Consider the following 10,898-nt stretch of genomic DNA (forward strand, 5'->3'; position numbering starts at 1 on the left):
ACATATATGAATGCATGCATATTCATCCAATACCACTTGTTAATATAACTTATACATGTATAATAATATTCACTCTACGTATTCTATATACAACAGTGAATAAATAGTTTGTTTAAATAGTTCTCAAACCTTGTTACTTGTGAGTATGTATTTTTCTAGCCATCTTTTGGCTAGAAAAATAAGATCTTTCAATTAAGATCTGAAAATTTTAATGGTTTGTCAAACAAAACAATCTAATTCTAAATAAAACATTTAACAGCCTACCATCTAAAGGGAAAATAATGATTTATTACCTATTAATTTCCTTTCATTTTTCCCATTCAAAGATGAACACAACAGAATAAATGGCTTCTGGCAATCTCACCCGGGTGACCGAGTTCATTCTTATGGGTGTCTCAGACTGTCCAGAGCTCCAGATCCCCCTCTTCCTGGTCTTCCTGGGGATCTATGGACTGACTGTGACAGGAAACCTGTGCATCATCACCCTCACCAGTGTTGACTCCCAACTTCAAACCATCATGTGCTTTTTTCTCTGTCACTTGGCTATCATCAGTCTTGGCAATTCTACCACCATTGTCCCTAAAATGCTGGTTAACATCTTAGTTACCAGGGAAACCATATCTTACTATGGATGTACAGCCCAGATGGGTGGATTCTTACCTTTTACTGCCGCTGACATTTTCATGCTGTCAGCAATGGCCTATGACCGCTATGTGGCTATTTGCAACCCCCTGCTGTACATGGTGGTGGTGTCTCCGCAGATCTGCCGTGCGCTGGTTTTCCTCACATACCTCCAAAGTCTGACCACAGCAGTGACTGTCACTTCCTGTGTGTTCTTCTTGTCATTCTGCTCTTCCAACATAATCAACCATTTCTATGGTGATGACGTTCCTTTGTTAGCCTTGTCTTGTTCTAAAACCTACATTCTGGAAACAGCAGTATTTACCTTTTTAGGAACCAACTTATGTTTCTCCATGATTGTTGTTCTCATATCCTACTTCAACATTGTCCTTGCCATTCTGAGGAACATGTTCCTCAGAGGGATGACAAAAAGCCTTTTCCACCTGCGCTTCTCACATGATGGCTGTCTCTGTGTTCTACGGGATTCTTCTTTTCATGTATTTGCAACCAAGGACCAACCACGCCTTAGATACTGACAAAATGGCCTCGTTCTTCTACACCCTAGTAATACCAGTGCTGAACCCCATGATTTAAGGATGTGAAGCCTGCACTGAGGAAATTCCTGGATAACCCACCGCTGTCGTTTAAACTAATGTACATTTAAAACTAAAACTATGTTCACTTAAGAATTTTCATTTCCTCCTGAAAGCACTGCTGCTAAAAGAAGTGGAATTAATGGTTAGACCCTTCATTAATTTCAGTGGAGTAATTTTTATTTTTTTATCACAACCTCATAATTCCAAACAAGAATATAACACAAACAATAAATAATAACTTGAAAATTTGCACATTTTATAAATAAAATGCAAGTTACTAAAGGGTTTGTATAATTTCTAATGAAGGAAGATGAATCGTGATAGCAGATGGTAGAGCTGTGTGAGGATCATTTCTTGGAAAGTCGCCAAGACACAGATCATCTTCCTTGCAACAGACATCTTTTGTTCAATTATTAAATATTATACATTTTTTACAGTATTTTACAAACCAAATCCTCAACTTCTGTGGTGAAAAAATAAATTTTATAAGGAAAAATTTAACTTCTTCATGAGAAAAAAAAAATCTTTTACGATAAAATAAAAATTAAACCAAAAGTGCTCAATACATATGGAAATACGACATGCGGAAAAGCAGGGTAAATGAATAATAAAGAAAATTTTCCTTTATCAACCTTTTCACTTGGTGCCTGTACACAAACCATAATGTTGATATATAATCAACTTTTTAAATTCAGTACATTTTAGCATTTATTTGTACATGTTTTTTGGGTACACTGTTTTGTGCCCATACATGCATATTCTACACAGTGATTCACTTAGAGTAGATAGCATAGTCTTGTGCCCAATAGTCTGCAACTTTTCCTCCCCTTTCTCTCTGCTCCCCTCCCCTCTCTGACCACTGGTAACCATCATTCTACTCTCTACTTCTAAAAGAACCACTTTTTTTTTTTTAGATTTTGCATGCAGGTGATACCATGTGCTATGTGTCTTTATTTCTGACTTACTTCACTTAATATAATGGTTTCAGTTTCCACCCATGTTGTTGCAAGTGATACAATATCATTTTTGTTATAGCCAAGTATTATTCCATTTTACATATATATACCAAAGGTTTTTTTTTTTTTTTTTTTTTTTTTTTTTTTTTTTTTTAATCCATTCATCCATTGTTGGGCATTTTGGTTGATTCCACCTTTTGGCTATTGTCAATAGTGCTGTGATGAAAATAGGAGTACAAGTGTCTTTTTGATAATTAATTTCATTTCCTTTGGGTATATGCCCACTAGTGGGATACCTGGGTCTAAGTGTAAATCTATTTTTAGTTCTCTGAGGAAACTCCATACCGTTTTCCACATTCCCTGTACCAATATGCACTCCTACCAGCTACATATGTCGGAGAGTTCCTAATTCTCTCCACCCTCGCCAGCATTTTATATTTTCTGTATTGTTAATAATAGCCATTCTAACTGGAGTAAAATGATATTTCATTTCATTTACATTTCTCTTATGATTAGTGATGTCGAGCATTTTTTCATGTGCTTGTTGGCCATTTGTATGTCTTCCTTTGAGAAATGTCTGTTAAGGCCCTTTGCCCATTTGTTCATTGAATTATCAGGTTTTTAAAAAAATTTTTTTGCTCTTCAGTCATTTAGGTTCCTTGTATGCTCTGAATATTAGCCCCTTGTCTGATGTGTAGTTTGCAAACACTCTCTCCCATCCTGTAGGTTGTATCTTTGTTATCATGTCACTTGCTGTGCAGAAGGTTTTTAGTTTGATGTCGTCTAATTTATATATGTTTGCTTCAGTTGCCTGTGCTTTGTAGTCTCCCTCAAAAAACACCACCCACTCCCATTTCCTGTAGTGTTTCCCCTATGTTTTCTTCTAATAGTCTCATAGTTTGATGGCTTAAATTTAGTCCTTTAATGCACTTTTTAGTTGATTCTTGTGCATGTGAGAGATAGGGATCTGGTTGCAATCTTCTGCTTGTGGCTATCCAGTTTTCCCAGCCCCATTTATTGAAGAGGCCATCCTTTCCCTGCTGCAGGTTCTTAGAAACATTGTTGAAAATCAGTTGGCTAGAAGTGTGTGGGTTTATTTGAGGATTCCTACACATTCCATTAGTCAATATGTCTGCTATTATGCCAGTATCATGCTGTTTTGTTACTACAACTTGTAGTGTATTTTGAAGTCAGTGTGTATGATGCCTCCACTCTGTTCTTTTTGTTCAAAATTGCTTAAGCTATGCAGGGTATTTTGTGATTCCATACAAATTTTAAGATTTTTTTTTTTCTATTTCTGTGAAGAATATCATTGGTATTTTGACAGAGATTGCACTGAATGTATCATTTGATTTGGGTAATGTGGACATTTTGGTGATTAATTCTTCTGACCCATAAAAAGGAGATATCTTTCCTTTCTTTTTTGACCTTTTCTATTTTTTTCACCAATGTTTTATAGTTTTTATTGTAGACGCTTTCACTTCCTTGGTTAAATTTACTCCTAGATATTTAATTGTTTTGGTATCTATTATGAATGTGATTGCATTTTTGATTTCTTCTTTGGCTATTTCACTGTTGGCATATAGGAAGTCTTGAATTTTGTGTGTTGACTTTGTATCTTGCCACTTCACTGAATTTATTTAATAGTTCTACTAACTTTTTGTGGAGCTTTTAGGGTTCTCAAACTGTTAGGTAGAGTTAATTGTCTTTGCTGTGAAACCATAACATCAAAAACCAATATTTCTAGCATTTTAATTTAGTGTGATTTTTGAGTGAAATATATTAGATCACCCCCCCACCTCAAAGTCATTGCTCTAAAAGTATCACCAATTCTAAGAGCATTTCTGGCCAAAGTAAAATAAAAAGTTTGACAGTTACTATGTGCCACATCTCTGTACATGTAAGATGCTACTAACATACAATGGAAGGAGAAAAACTGGGGACTAAAGTGAGGAAAAGTCAGTGTCTAGAAAGAAACTACATTTATGATGTTTTTCAGTAAGGTCAGAAATGACCAAAATTTAGAGGCTGTGGTATTTAGATTAGTGAGTCAACTGCTAACTTCACTCTTAAATCAGAATTGCTAAAAGCAACCATAAAATTACACTATATGGAGAACATGTGCAGTCTTAAGGGAAATTTTGGCAATAGTTTGATAGCATTAACTTATAAGATTTTCATTTTATGTATTTATGCCTTTTAAAAAAATAGTCACTATGTAACGTATGTATTTGGCTTTACCAGCTGATATACTTCCAAATGGAGAAGTATCTTTACTAGTGGAAGATGATTTTTTTTTAGGGTCTGGCTAGGTGAACGGAATTGGAGTCACAGGACTAAACTCACACTTGCCTGTACAGCAATCCTTTACATGTTGTTAGGTACACTAAGGCCAATGGTGAGAACAGTACTTTTTATCTTCTAATTTGGTTTACACATTTGAATTTTCTAAAAATAATTATGTTGTCTCTTGTATTAGTTTCCTAATACATGAGACTCTTGACATCTCAAGGCCTTAATTACATCAGCAAATTTCTTTTTCTATGGAAGGTAACATGTTCACTATTTCTGGACAAGGACATTGGCATTTTTTGAGGGCATAATTCTTCTGCCTATTGCATCTCTTGTCATATTTTGTGAAACTGAACAATCTTGCACCTTTCCTATTTACCAGAGATCATTGATGTAATTTTACAAAAGTTTAAATACTGTATACCCTTTCTACATTATTTAGTTGAAAGTTTGTGCTAAACAAAATATACACAGAACTGTCTTTGAATAAAGGAGAAACAAAAATCATTCATTTCAAAAGTTCCAAAAGTGTGAACACTCATACACACCCACTCATACCACACTCATCACACTTTTATTCAGATCCATGGATCAGCTCAATCAACCAACTGGACACCTCGGCCAAGCACAAGTTTTCAATAAAGCAAGATAGTAAAACTAATTTCTCAACTCTCATCTCGTATTGGTCAAAGTTAACCCCATGGGGCATTAACTCGGCTGCTCTTCCAGGTCATGGATACCTGGGTGCCCAGGAGGTACATGGTATCTTGTATTCAAATATTAACAGCAAAACCTTGCTGATGTTAGGGGACAGAAGATGTGCAGGAAACAGTGGTGGAGCAATGCCCTCTATGATAAATCCTGTGAAATTAGTAAAGAAATTCAAAAAGCAACCACAAAGGACCTTCATTCTGTAGCTGTAGCAAGGGCAATAGCCCTGACCCCATTCCATGATCCAGCACTGCCCTGGACAGAAAACATTACAAGTGTGCAAACTTTGGATGGGGCACACACTGAATCCCTTTGAGAACTTCAGTATTATTCAAGTCATCAAACTTCCCTAAATTCAGAAGTATACTAAAAGCCGTTTTACAAATTAAAACCCACAAAACTGATGGGAGGATCATGTTATTTACCTAGAAATCCGTTTTGTTTCAAAGGACTGTGATTATATATCTCAATATTTTGTGTAGATCCCAAGGCTTTCCAGTATTGAAGACTTTTCCATTATGTCAAGAACCAAAAAAATGATCGCACTCAAGAACATTTACAATTTTTTAAATTCAAAAATAACACTGAGGAATTTTAAGATCTCTGATGGAGTTTTATTGCTCTTACAGCCTGCAAATGTTTGGTTTGAGCAGCTATTGCCATCTCCCTGGAAGTCCACAGGCCTTCACTCCAGTTGTCTCTACTGTCATAGGCCACACCTGTCATCTCTGCTTTCCAAAGAGCCTTTACCAAAACCCTCCTTCATTAAAATTAAGATGTCCTTTCAACCAAGTTTTTGAGAATAAAAGTAGATTTCACTAAAAGTTGTCAATGTGCGTGGTTAATGTATGCAAACTTACAGCTAGATAGAAAGAATAACTTCTAGTGTTCTACAGTTGTCCTAGGTATATACAATTAAGAATAATTTATTGTATATTTTCAGATGACTAGAAGAGAGGAGTTCAAATATTCTCAACAAAAGACATGAGAAATGTTTGTGATGACCTTGCTTTAAACATGCACACATTGTACACATCATCAAAATATTACTGTGTAACCCACAAATATATACAATCAAAAATAATAATAAAAGGAAATGGAAATAAGAAAATACTGGATTATGAAAATAAAAAAAAATGTGTATTACAAAGCTGTGATAATGCAGTGGTGTGGTCCTGAAATAACAACAGACATATAGGGGAATGAAACAAAATGGAGATCCCAGAAACAGTTCCACAAGTATATGGCCAACTGATCTTAAACAAAGGTGCCAAGAATCGGGACAGGATAGCCTCTTCAACAATTGGGACTGGGAAAATGTAATAACTATATGCAAAATAAAGAAGATGGACCTTTCTTATATAACATATAGAAAGACAACTCAGAATGGATTAAAGATTTAAATATGTCATGAAACCAAAATATTTAGAAGAAATTATAAGGAAAAAGCTTCAGAACTTTTTACTTGGCAATGATTTTGAAGATACAACACCAAAAGCCAAGTAACAAAAACAACATTAGATGAATGGCAGTACATCATACTGAAAACTTTCTGCAGAGCAAAGAAAAAAATCACCAGAATGAAAAGAAAACCTACAAAATCAGATAAAATATTTGTACACTATGTATCTAACAAGGCATTAATATCAAAAGTATATAAGGAACTCCTACAACTCAATAGCAGTAACAACAACAATAATAATAATAATTTCAATTAAAACTGGACAAGGACTTGAATACACTTTTCTCCAAAGAAGACGTGAAAGTGGCCAACAGATGTGCACAAAGATTTTCAATATCACTAATCATAAGGTGAATGCAAATCTAAAGCATTTTAAATGAGTCCAAAGAACTCTATTCATTCAATGAGTTTCATCATATAGTGCCTTATTAAAGAACCATTTACTTTTTATTATGAAGTAAATCTTTATATTGTTATTTTGAACCAGATAATTGGGGTATATCCCCCTCAAAACATCTCCTGTGAGTTTCATCAACAGTTGAGTAAGTGCATATAAACTATCTAAATTAGCCTCCTTCACAGTATACCTAAACCAGTATTTGCCATTCCACAGGTAAGAGAACTTTTCAAGTATTCCAAAAAAAATTTTGAGATAGGAAGGGAATATGTCAAGTGTAATTATATTGTTTTGTACTAAACATTTTAGTTACTAAACACAAAGTACTAAACAATCTATTTCTTCTCTGTTATTTATGTGAATCAAATATATTCAGCAAAATCTAATTTACTCAGAGCCTGCCTAAGAATTAAAAATCAATGCTTACTAGAACCCAGAAAAAAAAAAATACGTATTATGTTTATGTTCATACAGGTAAATAAATGTGTTCCTAATAGAGTGTATGCTTTTACAGAGCATAGCAATTCATTATGCCGAACTGCTGAAATATCTAGAATTCTGGTATGTGTTCCAATGCTCTGTCCACTGATACACTATCTCATGTGTTTGGATGTCAGCAAGAATTGTTTTAGTCACTCACTTGGTGTTTTAATGTTGTTTTTGGCTCTGTTTTCCTTTGGTTCCTGCCACTCTGTGATGCTCTTACAGATGCCACCGTTCCTCATTGTCCAGGAAGGAAGGCACACAAAAGATCTAGACTACATTCACGTTTAACCCTGCTTTCAGCTGACCTTATTTTCATCACGATAATCTGTCTCCTTCAAAGATAAGTTTTAGTACTGGTGTTTTCTTTTCTTTCTTCCATCTCTATTCATTACTTTTAATTATGATGTTGGGAACACATCTCTTTCTCAAGAGCTCCCTTTGTGTATTAATCACAGTAAGACAATATCCTTAGAAAACAGTACAACCAAAGGATATTTTCCTAAATTTAGATTAATAAATTTAAACAACACCTCTGCAGTACAAAGCAGAGCATCCCCTACCACAATACATTTCTGCACAAAACCTAAGAATTTGTTTCATTTGTCTAGCTGTCCTTCTCTTTTGATATCACGTGTATCATTACTTCAAAGAAAAAAACTAAGTCATGGTCATACATATTCATTATCTGTGCATACTGAAATCATACGGATAAGGACCAACCCTGTGTATGTGTATGTTTATATGGTTTTACATAATTAAGCATGAAAGAGAGATCCTTAAACACCACTCAAAATCATAAAGAATGATGCATTTTATGATTAAAATTTTTTTAAGTGTGCACTATGGAAATAATACCAAATATAGTAGAAGAAGAAACCAAATACTTGAGAACATTGATATAATTATTGAATTAATAAATAATAGATGCAAAATCCATAGGACCATGAACAAAGTACTACACATACAGACAATTCACAGAGGAAGAAACCTATTATGAACAACCCATATACTTTACTAATGATTTGCAAAATATAATTGTAGCATGAAATAAAATCCTCTTATACACATAAAATTGAGACAAATTTAAAAGTTGTTAACTTCAATGTGAAAGTGAGGTGACAGTGTAAAGGAAATATTTTTACTGGGCTGGTGGGGGATGTAAAAGTTACAAGCACTTTGGGAAACAATTTGCAAATATCTAATAAGTGTATACGTTCAGCAAAATCAGAGAATAATATATAGCTAAGTGAGTTAATACTGATGGGGCAAAAAACAAACATCCAAGTTAAAAAAAATTCAGAATAAGATATTCAATAATATATTATGCAAATATATTTAAAATATCTTCAAGATTAGAGTACATTTTCTTTATGAGTACATAAATATAAAATGAAACAATGACAATCAGCATGTGAATGACAAATGATAGATAGGGTTTACCTCTGGTAAAAGAGAAAACCTGATAGGATCAGGACCAGAATGAATAGGAAGGGGAAGGGGTGTACAAAATTTCAAATTTATAAAATATGTTTTGCATGGTAAAAATAAAGCCTGACTAATATGAATATGTAAAGTCAATTGTACTCATATGTAATATCCATTATGAAAAAGAAGTACATTTTATTTTAGGAAAATACATAGTTGCATTGTTAATATTTACCACAACTCTTAAGGTTGATGGAATCCCCTTAGTTAATTATACTTTTTGTAAAGTTTGGTAATTTGAAAATACAAAGTATTGTGACTACACCAAATTTCAAACTTTTATACACAAAAAGCTACCATAAGCTAACTAAAAGGACAACTATTTTATGACATGTAGTAGACACATGCTTTACAAAGAATGCATAAAAATTATATAAGCAAAATATAAAATCAGGCAGTTCACTAAAAAGACACCCAAATAACAAACGTGTGAAAATATCTCAAAACTCATTTAAAAATAATTTATTGATGTAAAATTCAGAAGTTATAAAAATAACAATTTTGAATGGAAAGATTCAGTTGCAATTCTTACATTTACACCTACATGTAGTTCCAAAAATTTGTCATCACTGCAAAATATTCATTAAGTATAAAGTTATTTCAGGAAGTTCTTTGAAAAAATAGATTTAAAAAGATACATGAATCTTTCCATGAACTTTTTGAGCTACCCTGGTACTTTCTACCCATTCCTTACTTCCTCCAGCCCCTGGCAATCCACGTTCAATTTCTATGTATTTTTGTAATCTGAATATTTCATATAATGGAATCATAGGAAGGGTGAGCTTTGAAGCCTGGCTGCTTTAACTTAGCATAATGCTTTCAAGTTTAAAACTTGCCATAGCATGTATTGATTATTTATCTTGATTTGTAAATAATTTTCCCCATTCTCTATAATGTGTATTCACTTTGCTATTGTTTCCTTCACCTTGCTGAAACTTTTTACTTTGATGTAGTCCCACTTTTTATTTTTTGCTTTTCATGGCTGTACTTTTGGTGTCATATCCAAGAAATCATTTCCAAGATAATTATGATAAAGATTTTCCCTATCTTTTCTTCTAGGAATTTTGAAGTTTCAGGTCTTATGTTTACATTTCTGATCTCATTTGAGCTAATTTTTTAGTAGATTGTACAATAATGTTCAGTTTCTTTCTTTTGTATGTCGACAGCCAATTTTCTCAGCACCATTTGTTGAAGGGAGTATTCTTTCCCTGTTGTGTATTATTGGCACCCTTGTCAAAGATTAGTTGTCTGTATATGCATGGATTGATTCCTGGGCTCTGTGTTCTGTTGTTCTATATGTCTTTTTTATGCTGGTACATACAGTTTTAATTGCTGTAGATTTGTAACATATTATGGAATCAGGAAATATGATACCTCCAACTTTGTTCCTCTTTCTCTACATTGTTTTGCCTATTTGGGAGTTTTGTTAATCCAAATGAATTTTAGGGTTGTTTTTTCTATTTCTGTAAAAAGAAAAAAAAAGTCATTAAGATTTTTATAGGGACTGCATTGAATATGTAGACTGCTTTGTGTAGAATAGACAGTGTAAAAATATTAAGTTTTCCAGTTCATGAACATGGGAAGACTTTTCATTTGTTTGTTGTATTAATTTTTTTCACCAATGTTTTATAGTTTTCCCCTCCTTAGTTAAGTTTATTCTGAAATATTGTATTCCTTTGGTGCTATACACATTCCCTTTTCTGAATAAGTAATATCCCACTTTATGAACATACTACAATTTTTGTAACGATTTATGTGTTAATGGGCATTGAGCTTTTTCTACATTTTGACTGTTGTGAATAGTGTCGCATATACGGGTCCGTGTTTAATTAACTAATTTCAATTCATCGGAGGATTTATCTATGAGTGGGACTGTGAGGTCATAGGGTAAT

At 33.5% G+C, this 10,898-nt stretch overlaps 1 pseudogene; it reads left to right on the forward strand.

Moving 5' to 3' along the window:
* The first annotated feature begins 344 nt into the window (after positions 1-344).
* Positions 345-1,285, forward strand: LOC134376563 (olfactory receptor 8J2-like; annotated as a pseudogene).
* The last annotated feature ends 9,613 nt before the right edge of the window (positions 1,286-10,898 follow it).

This window comes from Cynocephalus volans, chromosome 4 (assembly GCF_027409185.1).
Source record: "Cynocephalus volans isolate mCynVol1 chromosome 4, mCynVol1.pri, whole genome shotgun sequence".
In the NCBI taxonomy this organism is placed as follows: domain Eukaryota; kingdom Metazoa; phylum Chordata; class Mammalia; order Dermoptera; family Cynocephalidae; genus Cynocephalus; species Cynocephalus volans.